We start from the raw sequence: 27,956 nt of genomic DNA, 5'->3' as shown, positions 1-27,956 counted from the left end.
GTCTATTGGACTCTCTGTCTGAAGACAGGACTGATTTGGGTTTTCTGGAGTAGGCAGAACATCAGCACCTTTAGTCTCTGAAGATGGATGACTAGAAGTTTCCTCATGCTGAACATGTGAACTTGGTTTTGTAAGAACCAAAGGTTCTGCAATGTGTTCAACTGGAATTTTGGATCCTGGGCTTCCCAATGTTATTGGGGGTTTCAGGTTTCCAAATTTCACTAAAGAAGTTTCAGTAAAATTTGGTGCTTGAGGAGAGGGTATCTCAAAGATAGATACCAACGGTTTACATCTTCTTATCATGTTTGGTTTTTGTCTGATCTCCTTCAAGTTGTCCTTTGGTCTTACAATGTTCTTCTGCTTTCCTTTGTTGGTTTGTGTTTGTAAGGAGTTCATTGGCAATTTTTGAGCCTGGGCCTCCAAATGTTATTTTCCGGGAATTCTTCAGGTGTTCGGATTTCTTGCAAACCTCTGAGTTATCGCTCTAAGCCTCGTCTTTGGGATGTTTAGATGTTTGTTTGTCACCATGATGAAGGGGCTGGTTGCATTCGCAGTTGAGATTTCAGATTTGAAGTCTCCAAATGTTATTGGGTGGTTATTCCGGTTTTTGGTCTTTGAATGATTCTCCGGAAAGTTTGATTGCATAAGAGACTCATTTGTGACTTTAAGCGGCACTTCACAGAGAGGTACCAAGTGAGTATGTCCCTTGACTTTCTTGCACTGTTTAATTTTATTTTGATCTTCATTTACACTCATCTGCACAGTGGAAATATGCAGTTCATTCAAATCACAGTGTTTCTCGATTAGAGACTGGTTTGTGTTTGCAACAAATTCTAAAGGAATTTCTTATCTTGGGCCCCCATATGCAGTTTTCTGGGAACTGTTCATGTTTTCAGAGTCATTGCAATGACTCTGACTCAGTCTATGCCCACATTCAGCCAAAGTTGAAGCAATAGCTATAGCTGATTTTTTTCTTTCTTTTTTTTTTTTTTAACTGAAACATAAGATCCGAAGAAAATCTTTACAAACAGATGTTGGTTTGGATGGGAAAAAAAATGACTGAAACAGATTCCTTTACCAGTTATTTGTGTTTCTTTTTTTTTTTTTTTTTTTATATAAAAATCCTTGGAAATGCTTAACTTTTATAATCAAAGGCAAACCAGAACAACTGATTTCGTTTATTAACAGTTTTTTGAAAATAAAACACAGATCAACAGTGACCAAGACCTTTTCTCATATGCAAGTAATTCTTTCAAGTTATGGCATTCAGGAGAAAAAAGTTTACATTGAAACAAACATTCAACAAACAATTTACGTATTTATACCTCTTTCTCCACTTTTTTTTCTGCTATTTACAGGTTTTGTTTTTGCTCATCAGCATTCACCAACTTCTGTCTTGTTTTTGCCACCCCATTAAACATTTCTGGATATTTTACTGATACTAGTAGTCGGTAGTGCTCTGGCTAACGTGTGTATATTCTATATCAATAAAAGTGTTCTGATACTACAGGACCAGATACAAACCAGAAAAAACAGAGCTGTTAAAATAATCATGTTAACACAAATAGAGTAATCTGTGGAATCAACTAATAAATAATTAAGTTGTTACTTATGCCATAGTAAAAATCTAAACCCTAACCCAATTTTTTGGGGGGAGGGGGTGGATGGCTTTAGATGAAAGACTGAAATCTTTGCATGTCTGTGGGTGTTTGTGAGTCCATGTGGTGTGAGTTGAGCAATGCTACATACTGTGAGATTGTGAGTTAGTCTCTTATAAATGAGGCTGGACTACAGTGGGCTTTGTACTATTTTTTCTTCATTCCAGGCTCATAGCAGGGAGCAAGATGGTGATGGTCCACCAGGGAAATGGGCACTTTAGTTGAGAAACATGAGCTGTTTCTTTTTCTCACAATTATAAAGATAGGCTTGATATATTTCTACATGTGCAGTCTTAAAGAAGCTGCAAAATAGAGAATGTGCAGAGGTAATAAATCCACAGAAAGTTAGTTTTTAGCTATTTTGTGCATACGCCTGGTCGTTTTACATTGATTCAGCAGTAGTTGTACTTTTAATCTCTGTTTTATTCAGAATTTCTCATCATTATTTCAGTTTGAGACTGAAACAGGTGTCAACACATCTAAACCTGATCTTCACTCATTAATTTACTCATAATTAATTTACTTTCTGCACCATAATTCTTTACTTTTAAGTTTGTTGTGTTTATGAAAATTTTCTTGTGAGTAACTTGAAAGTGTGTAAAAAGTGTGTAAGTACCTTCAGAATAACAGAGAAAGCCAGAGTAACATCATGTGTGCCGTCTTCACACATTTACAAGTTTTTGGTCTTTTCAGTTAACATTTGGCTAGCTAGCAGCAGCAGGGGCGAGTCAGAGGGGAGGAAAAATCATAAGTCAGTAAAGTCATTCTCTAGTATTGAATGATTTGTTGGTGACTCAGACAACACTAATGAGTGCAGTGAGCGTACTTACCATGGCTTTGAGTTGGAAACTTGTAGTCAAGAGTGTGGAAGAAAAGCAGAGTATGGAACAAGCTGGCTGAGCTAAATGTTTGATACACAGTAGTCTGGAAAGAACTGGAGACAGCTAAAACTAAAATTAGGAAGGCTGATAGAACCCAACAGTTAAAACAAATGCATACGCACAGAAGAAATAATGATTAAAAAAAAAAAGCAGGTAAAACTTGTTTTGAGGCTTTTGTGTCATTGCAATTGCAATTGTTAGTCATAATTCTTCCATTTATATATTGCTATATATAAGTAAATAACAGGGCAGATTAAGAATGATTTTGGATTATAATACTACCAACAGAAAAAGTGAATTTCTAGGGAAACAGCAATAGATTGAATTACAGTTAATTTGATTAAACATAAGTAGTTTTTTTTTCTTTTTTTTATATCAAAATAGTTTAATTGTATGTATGTTTCAGATAAGCTTAATGACCTGCTTGATCTTTACACTTTAAGCAACTTTCAAAATTGAGCAGCCATGCCAGCAACAATAAAGTCACCATAAACATACTCCTGTTTAAACTGCCTTAAAATAGAAAAGTACAATAGTTCAAGTCAAATAAATCTTTGGCATCCAATGAATTAAAGAAAAAAATAAAATAAAATAAAAAAAACAGAAGGCTATATCAAAACTTTGGCTCAATCCTAAAGCCCCGGACAGGTACCAGTGGACTAGCATAATGAACACCATATTTCAGATGGAGAAACTAACCTTCATGATTAAGTTAAAAGAATCCAAATACAATAAAAAGTGGAAAAAGTGGATTTCTTTTATAAATTTGGTTACTTGATTATCAAACTTGTCTGGTGCTAGTTATGTATATATGGTAAAATGCCACCTGTGGACTTTGTCATACATTTGCATATCATGGTATCCTGTCTTTCTTTTTTATTTATGAGTGGCCTAACTTTAAAATACATTTGTGAATTTATCTTCATGTATATATATATATATATATACACCTATATCAGTTGTTTAGTTTACTTATTTTTTCTGAATATTGGATATGACCTCCTCCGACTCCACAACTCTTTCTTTTCACTGTTGTTCTGTGTTTGTCCTATATATCACAAAAACTTCAATAAAAAAAACAAAAAAAAAACAAACAAAAAAAAACAAAAACATCTGAATTTAAATTTGTGTTAACATTAACTTGGTTTAACGTTCCAATCTTAGCGGAAAAAAAGAGCGACTAAAATTCAGAGATGGCAATCCCTGGTCCAGAAAGTAAAAGTCCTGTCCGGCAGCTATTCCAACCAGTCACCAAACAAGCTGAATTTAATGAGCAGAGTTTATTTGCCAGGTAAATAAGCCTGTTAGTGAAAACACCTGTTCTAAAAGTACAGGTAGATCCAAAAACATGGCAGGACTTTCACTTTCTGGACCAGGAATTGGTTGCTAAAATTATTGTGGTTTAGTTTGTATGTCAAGTTAAATCAAGTTAAATCCACACATTGTATACTGTTGGGACTACCTTAACATCATTAGCATGAGCCTGGCTAATTAGCAGTAGGCTCCTGGATAGAGAGAAACAACAATTACTGATTATTATCACCATTTATTTAAATGATGACGCACTAAGGGCTTAGTATTGACAAACAAAAGGTCAAAAATTAGCAGAGAAAGGTTGCATTTTTTTCTATTGGAATGGCTTGAATGGAAAATACTGTGTGGAAACTAATGTAGTTTATCACTGTTTGCGTAATTGCATTAATTTGATCCTTTTTTTTTTTTTCGTTTATTGAAAATAAACAAAATTACTTATATAATTGTTAGGAACTGGGAACAGAGAAAAATCCTTGTTTTGTAATGATTGAAACAAAAGTTTCCATTTGTTCGGAGGTGTGTGTGAATCCTGGATGTGTTAAAAATGCAAAAAACAGCTAAATACAATCAGCATGTTGGCCCATGCAGACAGGCAACTTAGCTAAAATCTCCACAAAAGAGAGCAGTATCAAAAGCTCAGTGAAAACAAAGTCACCTCTGATGGAAAAATCCCAAACGTTCACAAAAAGTTCATTCTTTTTTAACAGACATAGAACAAAAAACAACTTGTGTTGAAGTGCAAAAATCTTTATTAAAAAATAGCAGCTGCATTTTTGATGAAACTCCACTTGCAAAATTATGCTCAAAGCTTGGCCTAACTAATTAAGAACAAAAAAAAAACCCTGCGATTCTGCAGGATTTTATTGATGGAGCTTTGTTTTGTTTGAGTGTGTTGCGCTAATGGAGGCTTCAGCATGTTTGCTCCCGCTGCAGTTGTGGTGAATCACAGTGTTTCTGTGTGATAAGGGAATGGCGACATCTGAATGCTAACAGGATGATTGAAGATTGAGGTAATTAGTGCTTTGCCTTCGCTTTGGAAAGATAGCTGTTAGTGCGTCACCCACAATTGTCTGCAACTTGTGTGTGAGTAACTAATCTGTTTGTGTGAGCGTGCATCTGGGTGCTCAAGTGTAGTTGCCAATGTGTGTATTTATTTAGATTAATTCTTATGTGTTGTACTGTACATGCTGTTATGTGTCTTTAATTTTGCAGGTGGATTGTGTGTGTGTGTGTGTGTGTGTGTGATTTTCATTTTAACACTCTGTTTCACATTGGTATGTGTATAAAGACACATGGCTGCTAATTAGTCTTTGCCACCTTTGTCTTTCAGATTTGTTTTACCTCTTGGTCTCTTAAGTTATTTATCCATGTCTCACTTACAAACAAACACACACATGCAACTATTTGTTTCTAATTAAGAAAGACCATGTTGCAGTGCAGCTGTGCTATGTGCCAAGACTTAAATTAAGTTGTGAATTTGGTTCTGAGCCCACGTGCATCCAGCTGTCAGCAGTTGAATGTATTTCTCCCTCCCATGATGCAGGAAACAAAGTGTGCTTTACTCAAAATATGCCCCACAGCAGTTTGAAAAAAGGCTTGTAGCTTGAAAAAAACTACAGCAAAAAAAATCTATAAAAGATCAGCAAAAGATTTTAAAAACAAATGTTTAAATATCGAAGTATTTTGCATTTAAATATTATTTTCAGACCAAAAATTGGCAGCATGCACAGAAATATTTAAAAGTTTCAATATAAATGGCAAGAGAAAGAAGAAGAAAATGTATACTGTTCTACCAGTAATGTGTACAGTAATGTGCAAACATGACAATAACTGAGCATTTATTTCCATTTTTGCTCATTTCACAGAATAACTCCAATGCTTGCATTCGGTTCAATTGATCCAAATCCATTTATCTTTCATAAATCCATATGTGACCCATATCTGATTTATCTTTATGACATTCTGCACAGCCAAAATATTAGTTTTCTTTCATATTCAACCCAGTTCACTTCATGTGGTATAGATCTGATGTGTTTTAAACAACCTTAACTTCAATTGTCATTTTGAATAATATCTGACTTTTACATCATTGAAGTAAGACAGGTGTCAGTCTGCGATAGAGGAAGAAGAATGCATTTATGTTGAATATAAAAAAATGCATGTAGCAATATTCTGTAATTATTTTGTCAGCTCCAATTGAATAACAACTTAGAAAGTGCTGCATATATGCGAACACATGTTGCATCCATAAATTATAGTGTACATAAAGCATTAGTGGATAATGTCACATAGTCATCATGTTTGTCACTTCAGGGCAGTTAACTGTTCACTCTGGACTCTGGGAGCTTGTAATTAAAATATAAAGTAATCAACCACCCAAAAAATACTGGACTTTAGAAAAATTTTGAAGTTACGCATTATAAGCTTCAGTATGAACTGTTTAACAGTTTCGGTCCTTGAGGGCCACAAACCTGCAGGCTTTCCATGCAACTCTGCTTTAAAACACCTGACTCTAAAGAATCAGTCTTTATGCTGAACTTCATTGGCTGTTGGATCCATTTAATGAAAGCCAAGTGTGTTGAAACAGGGATACATTGAAAACCTGCAGGATGGCGGCCCTTGAGGACCGGCTTTGGACACCCCCCCAAGTTAGTTGGCTTGATCATTAAATAGTTTTATTTTAGCCCCATGCCTCCCAAATATATTGGATCTTTAACTCAACATGTAAAAACTCTGACACACTGAACTTTTAACAACCTGATTTCGGATCATTTTATCATGTCACATTCCTCAGCTTCATCCGATTTCCTAAAATGGCTCTCAACCACATCACTCATAATACCATTTTCATAAAAGGAAAAGCTCAGCGGGTAGGGAGTAAAACTGATCAATAAAACATGGAAAAAGAAACGTTTGGATTGTTTTTTGGGAGATTTGTCTGAATTAGTTGATGGAAGTAGCTGTTTTTTGTCTTTACAACATGTTCTTAATGGCAGATGAGGCCCTTTGTTGTAGTAAAATAAGTACTGTGTGTGTTTGTACATATATACCAGGGACTGAGCAGAAAACAGCCCACAGATCTGCAGAGAAAAACTGCAAATGCTTGAATATTTGCTGGATGTTTCACTTACTTGTGTATTGTGAATTTATTAGTCTGGGGTGAATACTGGAGACATTTGCATCCTCACATGCCACCCCTCTGGAACTTCCATAAGACATTTAGACTCCAGTGCAGGCAAAGTGACTTGGCAGAGTGGATATCCATAACAACTTGAATGTTAAAAGGTCAAAAACTTCATTTAGGCTTAAACTCAGAATTTTAATCTCCATAGGTTACTGAAAGAATATGATTTAGGATAAAATTAGTGGAAAAGAATCCTTTTAACGTCCTCAGAGGTTTTTAATGAGGTTCAATTTTCATGCATTCAATCTCATTATGTTACTGTATGCAAATACTCCTTTGGTTTATGTATTCATTTCTGGGAAAACATTGATGTGGAAACATCAGTTAAGCTGTCCTCTTTAACAACAAGTATAGCTGCACATAATTAACCTGCTGCCTCAGGCCATAGCTCACTATCATGACCACAATTTTACATCATGATGTATGTATTGATTTTTGTGTGTTTCAGCCTCTGTAACAATTAGCTGCAGGAAAAAAGGTTCCACATTCAATAAACAAAAATATGTTTTCAAGCTAATTACATGTACTTGACATGTAATTATTCGTGTCACAGGAATTCCTATCAAACTTTTGTGTTGCTGTTCAGCCAAAAGCCGCTGCTGCTGCTGTGAATAAAGTGCCACAAAAGGCACAAACAGAACGAGCGTAAGCCAGATGAGGAAAATGTGCTTCTCAGTCATGTTACTGAGTCATTGAACCAGCAGAAGGAAATGTTTGTGGCACTTGATCAGTCAACATAACTTTGCCTGGATCGTCATGGATTCCACAATCTCCAGAATAGAGAGGATAACCAAAGGACAGTAAGTCTATAATTCACACAAAAATAAGCGGACAGCTTAAACTTTGACAACTGCAAACAGGCTGGACGCAGCAAAGCAATATATTCAGAGGCAGATATCGTCAGAGTTTGTGATAGCATCCCACCAGACAGGGTCAAATACCTGGAAATGCAGTCCAGTGTCACAATGTGTGTTTTGTGAAGTCTCTATAGTTTTTGGTTTCCTGTTTTCATTTTGGAGTGTGTTACTGTTTTGCCTTTGTCTACGTTGATTTGTTCACCCTGTCTTGTTGTGTTCTGTGTATTTATATCCTCAGTTTTTGTCTTGACTCTGCTGGTTCATTTAGTTAGTCTTGCACGGTCTGTGTAGTTTTGCCACCTGCATTTTCCCGCCTTCATTTTTTTTCTTTTTTTTTTTTCTTGGAATTGAACATCCTTATTCTGCATCCCTGGCTTCTTCTTCCCTGACTCATTGGATCCTCAGTTTACACTAGATTCTTAGTCTTGCACGGTTTGTGTAGTTTTGCCACCTGCATTTTCCCGCCTTCATTTTTTTTTCTTTTTAGAAAAAAGACTAGAATCTGTAAGTCTGTTTTTATTTTGTCATACCAGCGATGGACAGACCAGCCTTATACAACAGATACTTTACAATGCTGGCCTGATGTCATTCAGAAAAGTCTTTCCACCTGTTTGAGAAATGACAATTTCTTAAACAGGTGGAGATAATTTTCATGTTGAAGAAATGAAAATTGCTTAAACATTTCTGTACATACCCACTGTATCAGTTGGGGTTTAAAGAGATACAGTCACCCAGCTTTTTTTTTTGTTTTTTTTACAGTTGTCATCTTTCGAGTTAGACCAGGGGTGCCCAGCTCTGGTTTTTGAGAGCCACAATCCTGCAGGTTTTCCATGTATCTCTGTTCCAACCATAGACTGTATATAAAGAGATGGACGGAGCCTCTGTGACATCACCTATAGGTTTCTGAAGAGCTGAATTGAAGCTCGGTGGGCGGTTCCTACCGTCGCCATGTTGGCAGCGTCATGTGTGTAGTCTTGCCCGGAAAATACAAATATGGGCAAAGAGGTGGAGCTGAGAGGGCAGCCGTGAGCGTCATGGTGGATGATTATCATTGAGCGAACTCCGAGCTTTCTGTAGCTAAAAGCTAACCGAGCTAACCCCGAGATAACGGGAGCTAACCACCTAACGAAGGTAAGCGGGCTAAAGCTAAGTCACATTGTTAACCGGCTAAAAACCGCGGTTGTTTTAAGTTCTTCTTACTTGAAGTCAGAGATTGGTACCTGTCAATCAAAAGGACATGCCCCTAAATTTGCAGAACTTCGAGATTAAATTACCTTAAATCGGGCTAGTTAGAAAAAAATTCACTCCCCCTTCAGTTGTCATGAAGGTAAACCTTACCTATAAACCGAAAAAGGATTTTTGAACCAGGCTCTAAACAAGTTTATTTCTGCTGTGAAGTTGGTCTTTTTAACATGGGAGTCTATGGGGATTTGCTCTGTTTTGCAGCCAGCCTCTAGTGGATGAAGGGGGAACTGCAGTTGTATGCACTTCAACATAGGCTTCACTTTTAACCGCCGGAGGTTGCCGCTTGGTTCCAACACACATGACTCAAACTAATCACTCATTTTTGTGAACTTTATTGGCTGTTGACTCTATTTAATGAAAGCCATGTGTGTCAGAACAGGGATGCATCAAAGACCCGCTGGACAGCCCCCCGCCCCCGTTATAGACATAACAGAGGGGTCAAGCCAGATCTAAGCTGTGAAGTAAAATGTGGTAACTAGACAATGGAGATGTGAATTGTGCACAGTGGAGTGCCGCCATTTCAGCGCAGCTATAGTGATATTGTGTACACTGACTGTTGGTCTCCAGTGTGTGTACACTGCCCACATCAGAGCTCAGGGTTTGGTTATGTGTTTACTCAGAAAGTCTCATCTCCTCTGAATCAATACTCCATTTACCACAAGCTCACAAGACTCAAGCTGAGAAAAGGTTGCTGTGCTGCTCTGTCCTGCTGCTCTCCTCTTCCTCTAGCCTCTTCTTCACCTGCTTCAATACACTACTGTTCATTCTCATCCATGATAGTTTTTCATTTTCATTTCCACACTTTTCTGTTTGTCTTTGTCCCTCTTGCGCTCCTTTTTCCTCCCCTCTGTCTATTCCTCTTTTCTTTATCTCAATTAGGTTTTTTTTCTACATCATTCCTTTCTTTGACCCGTTTTCTGCTTGATTCATCTTAAACTTTTTTTTCCTGTTGTACTGTTTCATCCTTCTGTCCTACTTTGCATTTTTTCCTCTACTTTCCTGACTTCCACTGTTCTGCTTTCTTTTTCTCCTCCATTCCTTTCTCTTTCCTTCCACCTTATGTCCTCTCTCTTAAATTGGCTCTACATCTACATATTCACCTTTTCATTATCTCTAAACATTTGCTTCCTCCTTTTGTTTTCCCTACCTTTTGCTCTCTCTTTTCATTCCTCATTTTTTTCCTCTTTGCCCCACTTAACCCTGATTTATCAGTATATTCCCATCCATCTTTATGTTTGTTTTGGGCTCTTTATTTTATCCCCTTTTCCTCTTCACTTTCCCAATACACTCCTCTGACATTCTTCTATACACCCCCCTCCTTTCTTTTCTCCAAAACCAATTTCCCCACAGGTCAGGCGGAGTCTCGGAGCGTGCATGTGTTTATGCGAGTAAAGCGGCAGCTGTATTAAACACTTAGCCTTTTTCCTCTCCTGAGTTGAGACAATTTATCCATTGCCCCAGGCAAGAGAAGCGAAATGGCTAAATCACATTGTGCCATTAATTTAATTAGCTTGTAATTGACATTTTAAATGCTTCACATTTAAATTAGCTGGCCTGGCATCACAATGGGCGTCACAGCAACTGCAAGATTGATTAAATCTCAGAGAAGCAGCAGTTAGAGAGGGAAAAAAAAAAAAAATCTGACATACTCTACTTTGATGGAGAGTTGTACAGAAGTGGGGAAAAACAACGAAGTATGGGGATGAGGAGGGGTAACGCTGAACAGAAGCTACGAAGGAGAGGTCAGAGAGTCAGATGGAAAGGAACCGTTATCTCCTCGCCGGATGTTACAAAGGTCAGAGTTCCTCTGTCTTCTGGCTGATTCATCCAATCAGTTTCTCCTCGTCCTGATTTTTTTTTTTTTAAATCATTCTGCTGCAGCTACCCGGCTTGCAACATTCAGAAGTCACTCCACTGGACAATTACATTTGAAACATGTTCACTAAATGTGTAAAAAGGAAAAAAAGACCAACACATACGCCAATCTGACAAAAACTGTGCCTCCTTTCCTCACTATGAACTATTAACTGTGTTGCCGAGAACTAGCCAGAAGTCTTAAATAACTTATGGCAACATGTAAAAGTTTGGCCAGAAATCATCTAAAGATTTTAGTGCAGCACTTCTGTTGTAAAAATAATACGTTTTAGGTGTTGTTCCATAAACCTGAGGAGCCTCCTGTGATCTGAATGCTGCAGGATAAAGTCAAAAATGTCAGAGCCAACGAGATGATATTCATCCTGAAAAGAAGATCTTGCTGCTTGTGCATGAAGGGCGGTTCTTGATCATCTCCAGCATTAACCAAATCCTGGTCCTGGTTTAACTTTAAGCTTGTTTTTACGTCGCTGTGGCACATTACCATTTCAAATAAGAGCAAAACACGTTGGTCCCCGACTCCACATCTACATCATCCGCAGCATCAGCAAGCTATCTGCCTTAATCGCTTTAAGAAGTGAATAATATACACGGCAGAAACCCTTCATCTCTAGCTTGAGAATGGAATCACATCCCTATTTGAAAATTCAGCACATCATAATTTATCTACAAAGTAGATTCAGTGCCGGTGTAGGAAGTCATTTGTTCTATGTGTAGTGAAACAGAAAGTAAGACTGTGGAAGTCAGGTTGCTTGATTTGTAGAAAGTGTATTCAATTGGAGACACTCGCTCAGTACTCGTTAGAAATGCATTCTTAGACAAAAGAAGCAAAAGAAGACAAGGATTACATCAGTCCTACTCAGATCTGTGCCTGTTTTGAGTACATTCAGTGCATCAGGAGAACAAAACATTGACTGGGTTAAAGTGATTTGCACGGTTCTTGTCAGATTCTGATAAGTGTGAGAGTGTGTGTGTGTGAAAAGGAAGAAAATATCCAAGTAACAGGATTAGCATGATTTTTGCGACTGAATGTAACATACAAGAGAAAAAACATTAAATAGTTTGGAAAGAGTGTGACTGATGGCCACAGTAAGAAGGGATTGACATGACCTTGGTCTGTCTGAGCATCAAACGGACAGGAGAGAGATCGTGTGAATCCTCTATGAGTGTGTATCAGCATTGCATGTTTCAGTGTGTGTGTGTGTGTGTGTGTGTAGAGGGGTCCAGAAAGCTGGAATGACAATGTCAGCACTTTTCATGTATTTTTTAAAGGAGCTCTTCACATATCAAGACACACATATCCACAGGCAGGTATATCCGTCTGGTCCCTCATCCTTCATCTTCAGTCTTTTAATATTCCTTCAGCTGCAGCTTTTCAAAGGAGAGTCCAACGTGAAGACAATCTGTTTGATCTCTCCCCTGCCATCAACACGCTGTGGAAAGAGAGAGATTCTTGGCTTTTTTCAGGAGCTTCTTAGAAGCAGATGTTTAGGTGTTTTCATATACTGTCAAGCTCAATAAACTAACGCTTTACCTGAGACAAACTAAGTAACATCTTGTAAAAGCTACTTGGAGTAATGCGTAAAATATACAACACAACATACTGGGTGATTTAAGTGATGCCATCTAATGCCATTATGATGTTTTATGTGTAAAATATGAACATGAATAGTTTCTGATGTAGATCATACTTTTTCATTATCATTTACAACACATGATGTGCAGCTTTTAATCCCCCTATAATAGAGTTTTAGGTAAATGCACAGATACTGGTTTAATTAGACAACCGTTTTTCATTTGACTTTTTCATACTATTCATGTAAAGAAAGCAAAGCTCTTGAAAGTTCTTTTTTTTGTTAATCTAAAATGCTTTAATGCTGGTATTTACTTCTTCTGGTATGGTTTATAAAGTTGTGTTTTATCTTATTTGTTGTGGTGGTTTATCTCATTTTGGCTTTTTTAATTTTTTTTTTTTTTTTTTAATCGTAGATGTGCAGGCTGGCTAATTCCTCTTTTCCCGGATTATTGTAGATTCCACAAACTCCAGACTAGAGTGGATAACCAAGGACAGTGGTTCTTACTGTAACACAGTAAAATCTGCCTCATTTAGAGATATGCTTTTTAACCAACACAACCCATTAGCAAATGACATGCTTATAATAAGCTGGAATGTTTCAATGGTTGAACAATGGCAATGCCAAACTTTATGACTATGGAAATAGTATATTTTTTAGTGATCAAACTGTGTTTAGTGATCAAAAAGCTGAGAATACAACAAACAAACATTTTCAGTAGCAAACGCATAATATGCTGCTTCTGGGGTGTAACATGGATACATATCTGGTAGAATTTTCTCTTTTTAAAGCTATGACTCAAGTAAAAGGCTAATAAAGAGAATGATTCTGAAGCTCTACTGAAATAGTTGTGACTTTTTTTTCAGTTTTTACAGCCATTTTCTAAGTCTTTAGAAGTTGAATGCTTCTTACTCAAAGGGTTAGTCTGAAGCATCAGATCAGTGGAACGTTTTCAAAGTACTTCAGTAAAACTCTTTATAGTTAAACCTGTAATTTCCAGATTTTCAGTAGGATGATGATCTGATGATAAACAGAGGCTGGTGCCTTCTGAAGGACCCCTTATAATGTCATATTTTGCATCTTCATAAATATGAAATACTGTGTAAAGAGCCAATCTGCAATAAGCTTTATGGATTGTTTTTCTTTTATGTTTTTTTTTTTTTTTTTTTTTTGTCACAGAGCAGATTTGGTTTTAAAACCTGCTATTGGATTTAAAAGAACAAAGTTTCCAAACAGCAAGTTGTTGCAATATACTGACAGACATTGCAGTACATCCCCAAAGATCCTCCAACACAGTTATTAATATTTATCAGGGCCTAACAAATATCTTGTCTGGACCTTGAAGGTGTAATGCAGTCCGTTCTTCCTCTATTTTTCCTTTTAATATCTGAAAAACATAGATCTTAACCTCCTGAAAGACAAGAGAAGCCTTCATTTTCTTGGATCCATTTTCACTGCCATAAATATTTATACTTTCATCTGTTTTTTAAAGTCACACCCAGCATACTTCTCCATCATTTTCTTAGCAATTGCCCTGTAAGATGACTATGGATTAAATTTCTGATGTGGCAATTTTCAGTCTCTACTGAGAGCTTGACTCAATATTCTGTTCAGAAGAAAAAAAAATCCTGTCTTTAAATATTGTATTCCTGCTGCTGAGACAGCTGCACTTTGAGTCACAGTAGCAGTGAATGCTGAGTCTGTTACCGCCCCAAAAGAAAAAGTTATTTCAGAGAAGAAATTAAATTTAATAAATATGTATAAATGTGTCTGCTGCACGTAAACTTATTGAGCTTATACAGATTGTATCTATGCTTTAATATGAAAACAATGTTAAGGGAAAAAAACAAAATGAAGAGCTTCAGCTTGTAAAGACTGGACTAGCCATTTAGGTAATGCTTAAAACTTTTGAACAATTCCTTGAAAAAGCAGTCATTTTATCTTGGATCACATTACGCTGTAACAGTTGTCTGATAAAGTTATAGCTGTTACTAAAGGCCGGTCATAACAAATGGAAATATTATCGCTCACATGGAGTCAAACAACTGCCTCAGAAAATAAAGTTTTTTGTAACATGTGAGCTCTTTTTAGGGTCTTTGACTGAATTTTAGGTTGTTTGAGCCTGCGTGCAGTATAACTGTAGAAACAGAAGGGCGACTATGTAAGACGTCATGGGAGAGGTTGGTAATGTCACTAACAAGGGGATAGATGTAACAGGTCATACCTGATCATGAAGGATCCCGTTATGAACACAGCTGCCAGAGCAAACCTTGGCTGCTGGCACACTCCAGGTAGTATCCAATGGAGAGTCAGACATCCCAATGTTTGGAGGTGCAGGAGAGGATGCAGAGGTCGCCATTGCGGAAAGCAATCAGAAAGCAATCATTGTTTGGACTTAAATCACAACAGTGCTCCAGTCTTTTTTTTCCCATATAGGTTAAATGTTTTCTCTCCGAGAAAACACTTCCACCTTTCTCAATGATTGCTGGGATAGGCTACAGCTTCCCCATGCACCGTAATTGGACTAAAGGGTTTAGAAGATGGATGGGTGGATGGATGGATGGATGGGTGGATGGATGGATGGATGGGTGGATGGGTGGATGGATGGATGGACATATGGATGGACGGATGGGCAGATGAATGCATGCATGGATGGATGAAGCGACGGACAGATGGCTGGGTGGATGGATGGATGGATGGAGGGAGGGAGGGATGGATGGATGGATGGACGGACGATGGATGGATGGATGCATGCATGTATGGATGGATGGATGGATGGAGGAATGGATGGATGGGTGGATGGATGGATGGACATTTGGATGGATGGATGGACATTTGGATGGATGGATGGGCAGATTGATGCATGCATGGATGGATGGAGCGACGGACAGACAGACGGATGGCTGGGTGGATGGATGCATTGATGGATGGATGGATGGAGGGAGGGAGGGATGGATGGATGGATGGATGGACGATGGATGGATGGATGGATGGATGGAGGAATGGATGGATGGATGGATGGACGGAGCGACGGACAGACGGACGGGTGCATGGATGGATGGATGGATGGACGGAGCGACGGATGGACGGATGGATGGATGGATGGATGGAGGAATGGATGGATGGATGGATGGATGGAGGAATGGATGGATGGATGGATGGATGGATGGATGGATGGATGGACGGAGTGACGGACAGACGGACGGGTGCATGGATGGATGGATGGATGGACGGAGCGACGGACGGATGGATGGATGGAGTGAGGGAGAAACCCTTCCACATAGACATGTGTGGAACATCCTGACCGGATTCCCCAACTACAGCTGGCTTCTTTTGACGCTGTGGAGCATACACGCCAACTGAGGTTCTCTTGGATAACTGAGCTCCTTGTCCGCTTCTGAAGGTCAAGCCCCTACAGATGGAGCTCAGCTCTGTTGCTTGTATTCACAATGTCATTTGTCATTACAGCTCAATTACCACAGGTAAGTGTTGTGATGTACATTAACAGCCCAGCTTCTCCCTAACCAGCGAGTGCAGTAAAGTGAATACTCCAGTGAGAGAAAGGCAGATTGTTCAGGATGACACTGCTTATTCATGATTTGGATCTTCGTAGTTAACCTTCACTGTAAACCTGGCTAGGGGTGTGGATTTATCAGGTGGCTGGTTAAAATGTGAATGCATGCGTGGACCCAAGCTTACCTGACCTGAAATGAAGCAGGATGGGAAAACAATTGGAAACGTCTCTCCATGATAGATCTGTGTAATCAGTGGTTACAAAGTGAGCATTGTTCAGAATAACAATCCTTGTGTAACAGAGCTAGTTACCATATAGATAGGGCAGTCACATAATGGCTTTATCATATATATATCTTGTTCGACATTAGAGCACAGTCAGAGTCTCTCATCTGCTTGACAACAACCTCTTTAGCTGAACAGGTTCAGGTTATTAACTGGCAATAGTGTTTAAGAGGCTAAACATCAAACAATAAACAGTCCTGCAGGCTGCAAATGCACATGACAGTTAGTTTTCTGTACAGGGAAGAAGGGTTTCATCCCATAGGCGGTAAATGTTAGCAGCTTAAAACTGGAATTACACACTTAAAAAACCATTTAACAGAGAATGCATCATTTCATATTGTCTGTTTAATGGAAATGGATAAAGATATCAGAGACAGGCAATGTCTGGTATGCAAAATAATCCCTGGAAAAAAGCCCAGTTTGAGAAAAAAAAAAGTTTATCTGTGTGGAAATTAACAGAAAAAAGAGCCAAAAGCTGCTTTTCTATTCTTAGCTCCTGTCATTTATTCCTTATTGTCTGCAAGGGGGTGTGGCTACAAGGAGTGTGATGAAATGGGTAGTATTCAACTTTGCTTTCAGATGTCACGAAAACAAAAAGCATTGTTTTTAAGAAGATGATTTTTCTCCATACTTGAAGCTTTACCTTTTAAAAGGTATTTTAAAAGCAAAATGTTTTTTTTTTTTTTTTACTTTTATCTGTACCAGTATTTCTATTACTCATTTTACTGCCATGTTGTTCCTTCCCTAACATCTTAATAGCCTTCATTTTTCTCCTAAATGAAGTTTTTATTTACTGGACTACCTTTGCTGGATCCTTGCTAAAGCTAGTGGATAACGTGATTTTGAAAATGAACTACATTTGCTAGTGGTCTAAAATGTGATTGCAGCCTGGAATGGATACATCACTCAAATCTCAAGATTCTTAGCTTTCTAACAGTGCATAACATGTGGAAGTGTTTGGAAGGGAGGCTGAGTAAAATCCAAATTTATTTGTCAATGTACCACCTACATCTGGGACCAAAAGAAGAAAAATACTATTTCTCATTGCTGCATGATAAACGTTTGAGGCATATTTCTTCACTTATTAGTTATCATTTATGCCAAGAATGTTGTAAAATGTAAAGAAAAAACAATTATTTGCAAATCTCATCAATCCATATTTTCCTACCGGTAAAAGATAACCACCATATCAGATGTTAGGACGAAGATATTTTAAAATTCATGGAATTTTTTTGGTTGATTTTGCATTTGATGGCAGGAATTCATCTTATATAATGTAAAAATGGGCAGCTTAAGTCTGGAGAAGCAATTGGCACATAAAATACAAACTAAAGGAGCATCTGACAAATATTTAGGTTATCAGAAAACTTCAGTGACATGACCAGGTACATTTCGGAACGGTAGAACCTCTCACATGTAGAAATGGGAGAAGAATCTTCCTCAAGATAAACTACACAGACTTTGAAGACATACATAACTACAGTGTATCAAGAAAAGAGAATTAGAAGGAATCTCTGTGCACTTTGGAGGGGAAAGACTTATTTTACTTGTTATGAATGTGATTCCTTACACATGGTTGCTGTTTCTCTTCTTGAGATTTGCAACAGGCTAACAATTTGGGGGGGAAGTCTGAGGTGTGAGATGATGTCAACATGGCAGACTGCCAACTGGATTCTTCCTTCCGAACCTTAGTTATACCTGTCAGGTACACACCCTGCTGATTCTACATGGGGGCTCACTGCTCTGTTCTCCATCTGTCCTATTATTCTATTACAAGGAGCTACAGGGGCCCTCAGGAAGCACAGGGTCACGGTGGCATCAATCTCAGGGTACGCTTGTGTGAGTACTCACATTTGGATGCGGAGAAACTGAATGTGTGGTTGGGTGAGGAAGGAAGAGAAAAATGTGATTTTAAAGCAGTAAGGATGTGTGTGAGGAAACAAAAAACGTGTGTGCAAAGCAAAACCACACACAGTAGGAAGTTACTGCTCCCAAAAAAAAAACATCATTGCAACAATACAGGTCAAGAGTCATTCCCAGGTTGTTTGTGTGTGTTCACCTTTGCAGAATTGAGTAATCATTTGTGTAGCCAGATCTGTGCATATGTGGATGATTATACATATATTACCATATTTATGTAAAGCATGCATGCTGTGATTCATGCAGAAGGACAAGGGGTCATGCTTCTACCTGCATGAAGATGCTAAGGGCATGTGTGTGTGTGTGTGTGTGTGTGTGTGTGTGTGTGTGTGTGTGTGTGTGTGTGTGTGCACATTAGTATGGGCCACAAATCGCATAGCAGGGGACCACAAGGTGATAAGTCAGCCTTCCACTTAGAATTATAATGATGCAGCCCTGCTCCTGCTCCCTGCTGGACACCTTCCATCCGTCTACAGCAGCATCTTCACTGTAGAACACACTGCTGGAATACACACTTCTTTTGTCTCGATTCACGACAGTTTTGGAGCTCTGCTGTGTTGTTCCTGCATTTTTCACAATGGAGATTTTTTTTTTTTCTGAAAGTAAGTCTAGATTTTTTTTAGTTGCTGAATACTCGCACAATTATTCTTAAAGCATTGAAATAAATGGAAACATGGAATAAAGTTGGAACAGCAAATGGTGAGCCAGTTCTAATCTGGTACTGAAGACTCACTCTTCTGCAGACCTTTGATATTTCCCTGCTCCACCAGACTCAAATAAATGGGTCAATAGCAGAATTGTGTAGAGCTTGTCAGAGGTATTGTTTTATTTGGGTCAGGTGTGTTGCAGCAGGGAAATGTCTGGTACATTCAGGACGATGGGCCGTGAGGACCAGGGTTGGAGATTTCTACTCCATCTATTTTGAAAAACATAAAGATTTTGAATTCAGAGATATAAAGTATAAAGACGTGTAATATTATGAGATGGCACAGGCCAAGTAATTGTCACAGTTGGACTCTGAATTATTTTGACACAAACATTTTGGTGACTGTACCTGTTCCTGAAACCATAATCTGGTCAATTTGATATATAACTGTATACAGTTTCATTCCAGGTGGTGTGCTAGCATTGCATTGGAGTTTCCTGTTCTTTGCGATGCAGTGCAGTCATAGTGATCTAAACCATGTTCTTTTCCTGACCCTTATTGTGCAGTTAAAAATATAAAATGAAAATCTTCAAATTTTAATGTTTTGAAAAATGTAAAAAAATTGGGTGTTGGAACAAGCTATAACAGTGTGAAAGACAGGACAGTCTAGATTCTACTAATTGGATTTAGGCTTGTGGACATCTAAGCAGACTCCAGCTTGTGAAGCTACATAAGGTGCAGTTCAGAATGACTTGTGATGCATAATGTATGGTCTTGAATAAGGATGAATTAACAGGAAGCAGGATTACCATTGAAACAAAGCTGGTAAGGTTTGGTGGAGATGAAGACTGGTATGACCCAGCGGTCCAGGGGTAAGAGCTGCAACGTAAAACAAATATGCCAAACTGAAAAGGGTATTGGGAAACTTTATTGTCCCACAGAAAAATAAAAAGGAATCAATACAGGCCCAATTGGAAGGGCAGGGCAACCAAATACAAGACCAGAGGTGGTTCTAAACACAAACAATCAAACACCTGTAAACCCAAGTCACTAAACAGTCAAAAACAGCAAAGATCAAAAGCTACACAAAAGCCAACAATACGGTAGACAAGGCCGTAAAAGGCTTTGCAAAAAACCAACCACCAAAAACCCAGTCCGAAGGGGGCAAGCTGTAACCACCACACAGCTGCCCCAGAATGAAGAACTTGGCGCTCTTTTGTCCTGGATTGGACTGAAACTATATATATATATATATATATATATATATATATATATATATATATATATATATATATATATATATATATATATATACACTACTCACAAAAAGTTAGGGATATTTGGCTTTCAGGTGAAATTTATTGAAAATGCAATATGTTCATGCTACAGTGATATATCATAAAAGTAAGACATTTAAGTAGAAGGATGCACTACTGATTTCCTCATCTCAAAAAATTCATTCAACACAAAAGGTAACAACAATGGTAGTTACACCACAACAAAAAATTTGAACGTCTCAATATCTCGTCATGTGCTCTTGAGCATCAATTACAGCTTGACAACGACGTCTCATGCTGTTCACAAGGCAACTTATTGCCTGCTGAGGCATGGCATCCCACTCTTCTTGAAGGGCAGCCCTCAGGTCATTGAGGTTCTGGGGTGCAGGGTTTCGAGCCTCTACATGACGGCTCAGCTGATCCCACAGGTTTTCAATGGGATTCAGGTCTGGAGAGAGTGCAGGCCATTCCATTTGAGGTACACCAGTCTCCAACAGCCGTTCCCTGATGATGCGGCCTCGATGAGCAGGAGCATTGTCGTCCATGAAGATGAAATTAGGCCTGTGCTGTTCATGTAGGGGCACAATCACTGGATTAATGATGTTATTCAGGTAGTATGGGCTTGTCACTGTACCATTCACAAAGTGTAGGGCAGTTCTGTACCAAGTGGACACCCCTGCCCACACTGTAACACCGCCACCACCAAAAGCTCAGTGACCAAAAGACAACAGTGGCTGATGCATAGCGCTCTCCCTGACGTCTCCAACATCGTTGCCGGCCATCATTTCTGCTCAGTGTGAATCGACTTTCATCAGAGAACAGCACTGAGGCCCACTGGTTCCTCGTCCAGCGTAAATGCTCCCTGGCCCATGCAAGACGATGATGCCTGTGCCTGGTGGTGTGGCCAGGCACCACCAGGCCACACCACCAGGTGTGGGGTCCAGCGGGGTCTAGCACGCAGACCCCGCTGATGTAAACGGTTTCGAATGGTCTGACGTGACACTTGGGTGCCTCTCACCTCTCTTAAACGTGCCTGGAGTTGCGTGGCATTCATCATCCGGTTTCTCAGGGCAGTGTTCACAATGTAGCGGTCATCAGCACGGGATGTGGCCAAAGGACGTCCACTTCTAGGCCTTTCTGTGACTCTTCCAGTCTCTCCATATCTCTGTTGCAACCTGCTGATGACACTCTGTGACACTCCAAGCTCAGTGGCCACTTGTGTCTGAGAACGTCCTGTTTGAAGCATCGCAATGGCAATGGACTGTTGTTCCATTGTTAGGTGTCATCTTGGTCTCATGATGTCAAAATGTGAACAGCATGATGAGGACAGCTGTTTAAACACCAGCTCTGAACCAGGACATTTATTGGTCAATTCAAGGATCACACACCTGCCGTGATTTTTGCCGTTAAGCTCCTTGTTAGAGAACAGCAACTTGTGCAAAATTTATTGAAACATTTAACAGTTGGACATGTGCATTTAAAAGCTTAGAGAAGATCACATTAAGTTCACCTGTACAGGTTTGAATGCACTTTAGGCTTGTTGTGAAATTTCACCCAAAAGCTGAATATCCCTAACTTTTTGTCAATAGTGTATATATATATATATATATATATATATATATATATATATATGTATATGTATATATATATATATATATATATATATATATATATATATAGATATATATGCGTGTATATATATATATATATATATATATATATATATATATATATATATATATATATATATATATATATATATATATATATATATATATATATATATATATATATATATATATATATGCGTGTATATATATATATGTATATATATATATATATATATATATATATATATATATATATATATATATATATATATATATATATATATATATATACATATATATGTGTGTATATATATATATATGTATATATATATATATATATATATATATATATATATATATATATATATACATATATATATATATATATATATATATATATATATATATATATATATATATATATATATATATATATATATATATATACATATATATATATACACACATATGTATATATATATATATATATATATATATATATATATATATATATATATATATATATATATATATATATATTGCAGCACATCTGACTCAAATAAATAGTTCATTAACAAGCTATATATATATATATATATATATATACATATATATATATACACACATATGTATATATATATATATATATATATATATATATATATATATATATATATATATATATATATATATATATATATATATATATATATATATTGCAGCACATCTGACTCAAATAAATAGTTCATTAACAAGCTATGCATAGCTGTAGAGGACTGGAGCTGGAGATCTCTGCTTAGAACGATGAAAGATCAATTCCACTATCTCATGCTTTTGCTGTTTTTTTTATTTGGAAGCTTCAGGGTCTTCTAAATTTGATTTCTGTGAGCAGAAATGTTTTAATAATGAGCATTGGATGAAAAGCTTGTTGCTTTCTCCAAAGTAAAAACTCCAAAAGGAAGTTTAGTGCATTTTTCTATCTTCACCATGTCACGGCTGATGTGTTAAGATGCTGACACATAAGGACACCTTGTGAAAATCCGAGAGACTTCATGGGATACAACTGCATAGAATAAGAATAAGTTGCTGATCCTGAAGTCACTTACCTTCTAAAATGATTTTGTCAAAAACCTCTTACGTCTATTTATGTCCAGGGGAGAAATTGTGGATCTTAAAGGAATTTAACGAGGGGTACTCGAGCCATTCAAAGCTTTAAAAATGAAGATATCACAGACTGCAGGAGCATTTTGTGCCTTTCTTAACGCACATTCACCTTTATAAAAATGGGTGAAAAAAAGAAAAAAAAAGCAGCTTCCCGTCATATTCGGGTGGACAATAAAAGAAAGAATGTGGAGTGAAAATAGCTGGAGTGCCACATTAAAATGGATTAGAAACTAAAGTGCATCAAGATGGACAGAATGACCATAAATTATAAAAATGTATTAATGCGAGAATGAAACAGTCTGTCCTCAGATTGTGAGGATTTTACTTTGGAGCTTGCAATTAATTTCCTCTTCCTGTTTTGTGCCCCCCCAAATTGACTGATTGGATTCTTTTTCATTTGATCCTTCCTTAAGCCTTCACTTGTGTTTTCTTTCTGCTTTTTGACTTGCTTTTGTCTATTGTACCCCAAAATGTGTAATAATCTTCATGCTAGTAATCCATTTTTTCCTGTTGAAACTGTAAAATAATAAATTATATAAAAAAAAATCTAAAAAATAAAAAGACGAAACAGTCCCCTGGTAGGAAATATGTCATCATCACTTTCTCAGACCTTAGTTTGAAACTTTGTTGTTTTTTAACTCATCTTGTACACACTTCAAGACTTGCCTGCTCATGGAACATGACATTAAACCAAGTGCTGCTAATCTGTAATCAATAAGTAAGTAGCAGCTTTCCTGTACGTTTAATCGCATTAGTCTTTTTCGCTCCTTTTACCTTTTTTTTTAAAACTTTTTTTTCTTTCATACCGCCCACTTCTTTCTCACTTCTACTGGTTGGCTTTTGAGAAGTCTTATTCTTGGAATAATCTTCTTGGCATTTTAGTGAACCAGAGCTTTCTGATGACCTAGCTGTGGCACCGTGTTCCTCCCCAGGCGAAGAGCTAAATTACAGCCACCGTCACATCGAGCATTGGAGAGAAAAAGATCTCTCTTTGGAAGAAGAATTGTGGCTCTATTTAGTCTTGCAATGACACTGAAATGAAGCCTCAGGAAAGAATTTTGCTTTTCAAAGCAGGCATAGATTTATAAAAAGAAAAAAAAGAGAGAGAGAGAGAAAGAGAGAAAAAGAAGAAGCCATTTTTTATGTTCTACTGTACATCTCTGTTGTTGAATCATGACCATGATCTTCTAACTTTCCCTTGTCTTTTGTTCTGGACTTTGTATGAAGAATCTTCTTAGTGGGAGTTAATTATCTCATGATTATTCATGATCATCACTTCCATCATTTTTTTTTTATTCTTACTGTAGATCTAATCATTTCCTTCAATGGAAGCACAATGTGTCCTGCCTACTGACATTCCAAATCAGTGTTGGGGGTAACGTTACAGTGTATAACGCTATTCTATTATAGTAACAATCTTACTTTTTTGGGTAACAAAGTAAAGTCACACATTACACTTAAATATCGGTAAGAAATTTACTATACTGAAGTAACGTGCCTTCCTGTATTACCTGAGCTGTGTCTGCCCTGTGTGTGAAATTATGATTCGGTTAAGTAGTGCATGCATGCGTTGTCTTATGTGTGTGTGTCGTTGCTTTGACATGTTTCCATGGGATCGATTTGATTGAGGCAACTGCTTATGTGTCCACTTCTACACTTTAGAAAATAAGAAAGACAGTTTAAAACTTGTTGAAGTTTTAATTCTACTGAAATTACTTTATCTGACTTTAAAGATAAGTGGAAGGAAACTCCCCAGACTGTTATATCATCTGTTCAGTCTGATTGATCAGCTGCTGTGCAAAATCTTCCTGCTATCAGAAATCGGAAAATGCTGATGGCATACAAGATTATATTTCATAACAAATATAAGTGAGAATTAAAACAACTTGGACATCGTACAGATGGTTTATTTACACGATGCAGAGTCAATAACATCACATGAAGTTTTTTTAAGTGAAGGTTTTTCCTGCTTAAATTAGAAAGCTTCCTTGATTTTCACACCACCCGTCTTCTCTGTCTAAAATGTGAAGGTTATTATCCTCAAATGAGCATCATTTTTCTTTGAGGTAAGGAAGGACTGCAGAGTCTTGTCCTGTGGAGTCGGCTCTCCCGTGTTGAGCCATACGCTTGTGGGGTGTCAGTTTGGTTTCTTCAATGTACAGATAGGATCATTCCTTCCTGCAATGACATTACGTTGTCCCTCAGTGGGTGTTTTATCCTTGGAATTTACATGTTTGTCTTGTAGTGTGTTCACAGGTTTGAAATGGACTGGGATGTGGCAGCTGTTTTTTATTAGTTCAGATTTTAAGTCAGTTCTTAAAACCCACTTCTTTGTGCTGGCATTTGGTCATACCTGAGCTTTTTCTTTGTGTAGTTTGATTGTTTTTACTTTTAATTTAGATTTTTATTTTGTGTCCAGATTTATTTTTTTTTTTTTTTAATGTGCAGTGTTTAATTTTAAATTGTGCAGTGTTGTTGTTTGTTGCTTTACTGTTCAGCACTTTGGGCAGCTGCTGATATAGAAATGTGCAAGATAAATAACCTTGAACTTGAACTTGAGCTGTTAATGATCCTTCTAAGTTTTTCCCTAAACATATAGCATGACTTTTTGACAGGAATAAATAAGATGTGCTTCATCCTGCTCCTTTTCAGACTCTATATTAACTGTTACTTTTCTTTAACTTGTGGATTAAATTGTGTTATTTTTGTCCGAAATAAAGTAATATCAATCAATCTATCAATTTATCAATCCATCTATCGATCCATCCATCCCTCCCTCCCTCCAAAATTTTCCACTTCACTGGTCTTGATTTTTACCCAGGTATCATCCACCAATGAGTTCCTGAATAGGAACTCAAGGCTCTTCACTCCAGCCAGTTGCTTCGGGAACCTAAATATCAGTCTGAATCAGAACCTCTAACTCCACCAAGCATTTCACCACCAAAGTCTTAAGCCTTAGAATAGAATAGAATAGAATAGAATAGAATAGAATAGAATAGAATAGAATAGAATAGAATAGAATAGAATTTCTGGAACTGGGACAACTTTCTATTATCTCATCACAGTGCAGCACTGTTAATCACCATAATCAGCCAAACATTTTCCACAAATAAAAAAAAGAAAAATATAAGTATTAATAAACTGTATGGACTAAAGAGTTTTGTTGGCTAAAAATACAAAGCTACACAGGTACAGTTACAGTACATCCCTACAAACATGTTGCACACACACACACACACATGCAGAGACAGTGAGGGCAGGCTGGTCTGACTGGAGAGAGAATGATTTCACCCCATGCTCATCTTGGTCTCTATGATTATGGCCGTCGGTAGAAATGGCAAATAATGGTGGCAATGCACTGTGAAATGAAGCCCATTATGTGTGTTTGTATGTGTGAATGTGAGCAAAAAGAAAGACGCAGACGGGCTAGCAGTGGTCTGGGAGAAAGAGAGGATGACGGTCCACTGAGGTTAGAGAGATGAGTGAGGACGATGAACCCACTGAGACAGAGCAGCGTGTGCGGAGGCATGTGTGTGTGTGAAACACAGAGTGGGACGGCAAGCGGAGATATGATTGCTGGCAATCATCCTCCACAGGTCATCAATGTGTCAAGCTAAAACATTGGAGATAGGTCCTCCACACATGTCTTCCTGCATGCTCAAACACTCACAGCCATGCTGGTTCACTCTTAAAGCCTTGTTTTTATCGATTTAAAGGACATACCCTGACATTAAACCAAGGCCTTGTGCCAAAATGAATGCTTACACGATGGGGATTTGATGTGCAAACAGTTACCTCCCATAGCAGGAGTCTCCCTGTATCACACACATACATTTACATGCATGAGCCAGTCAGAACACATTTGGTAGCCTTATGTATGAAATCTCCTATAAAAAGTGCTGCTGCACTTTTGGAAGTGAAAATGAGAAATTTAAGAAATTCTGACATTGTACATGTGAAACAATTTGATTCTCAGCATTTTAAAGTTTCGGCGCTGACATTTTAGCTGTGGCAGCTCGGCACGGCTGAGGCAGTGTAGGGTACACTGTTTTCTATAAATGTACCTCAGTTTCATGACTCAGATGTAAAGTCTGTGTGTATGTGCATGTTTTCGCAACCTGATTAGTTTACAATGCTGCCATTAACTGGTGCTGACATGGTAAATGTAGACTTAGGCAGAATTATTTCATATTTATTTTAAAAGTTAAAGATATTAAGCCTTAATGACCATTCATTTTTTTCATTTTTTTGTATGTTTTTTTTTTTTTTTTTGAAAAACACTTTACACTTTATTTCTGTTTCCTTTACATATGTAATTAGACACATCTGGGTCAAATGTTTTCTCTGACATCCTCCTTTGCATCCTTTTTGTCATGGTTGTAACACAATACATCCCATAGAGGGCAGTGCACTTTTTTTAGACAACAGAAAACATAGTAATGGTGGTGTATTTCATGATTTACAGAAAAAGGTATAAACACAAATTCCACTGAAACAGACAGTTATATATGAGTTATACTGTACAACACTGTCCTTGTGGTTTTCGGTGGTACTGCTCTGTGTGCTACATCTAGCTATGAGTCCCAAAGTTCTATGAAGATGTGATGAACAACACGTACAAAATGCATATGACAGACTGTATGCAGAGTGTAGGCTTAAAAATCTACATTTGGAAGGCTGCAGCAGTTCTATGACATCTGCACACAACACGTTTCCTCATAAAAGAAAAAGAGAAAATTCAATTTTTCTAAAAAAAAAAAAGACAAAAAAAAACTATATTTCCAGCAAAAAAAAAAAAAATGTTAGCATAGAAAAATATAAAATACATTCACATATAAATTCTGATTTATCACTGTGAAATTATGTACAAATGCTTTTAAAACCCAACCAACTGGAAAATGATGTTTATAAAACTGATTTTCTTTGGAGTTCCTTCACACCTAAGGTCAGACTTTA

Source organism: Telmatherina bonti, assembly GCF_933228915.1.
Source record: "Telmatherina bonti genome assembly, chromosome: 6".
Classification (NCBI taxonomy): Eukaryota; Metazoa; Chordata; class Actinopteri; order Atheriniformes; family Telmatherinidae; genus Telmatherina; species Telmatherina bonti.
Note: the sequence above shows the minus strand (reverse complement) of the source record.